Source organism: Odontomachus brunneus, unplaced genomic scaffold, assembly GCF_010583005.1.
Source record: "Odontomachus brunneus isolate Ranch 3 - 2012 unplaced genomic scaffold, Obru_v1 Obru_scaffold_039, whole genome shotgun sequence".
Taxonomy (NCBI): Eukaryota; Metazoa; Arthropoda; class Insecta; order Hymenoptera; family Formicidae; genus Odontomachus; species Odontomachus brunneus.
In genome coordinates this window covers 1,339,847-1,340,103 of record NW_022639489.1, presented here as the reverse complement: position 1 = coordinate 1,340,103, position 257 = coordinate 1,339,847, and the positions used below count along the sequence as shown (strand labels likewise).

General features: G+C 29.2%; 1 protein-coding gene across 9 annotated transcripts in view; it reads left to right on the top strand.

Moving 5' to 3' along the window:
* The window catches only part of LOC116844122 (PDZ and LIM domain protein Zasp), a 54,969-nt gene that overhangs the window by 30,012 nt on the left and 24,700 nt on the right, over nt 1-257 (top strand). The gene's annotated exons all lie outside the window — the stretch shown is intronic.

The window sequence follows — 257 nt, the reverse complement described above, 5'->3', positions numbered from 1 at the left end:
GTAAAAAAAATTCATAACTTAACAACATATTAAAATTAACAAAAATATTTTCAGGTTTTTTTAGATGAAACTATTTTCTTAAAAAAAAAAGTTAACTCAGAACTAATATAACTCAGAACAAAAAGATCTCAGTTGGAACAAGAAAGGAAGCATGTGTTTTCTCTTGACGTCGGGTGCTGTCAAATCGATTTTTTTTCGAATTTTCGGAGAACGGATGACGCTACGAGTCTCATACTCTAAAACTATAATTCTTAAGC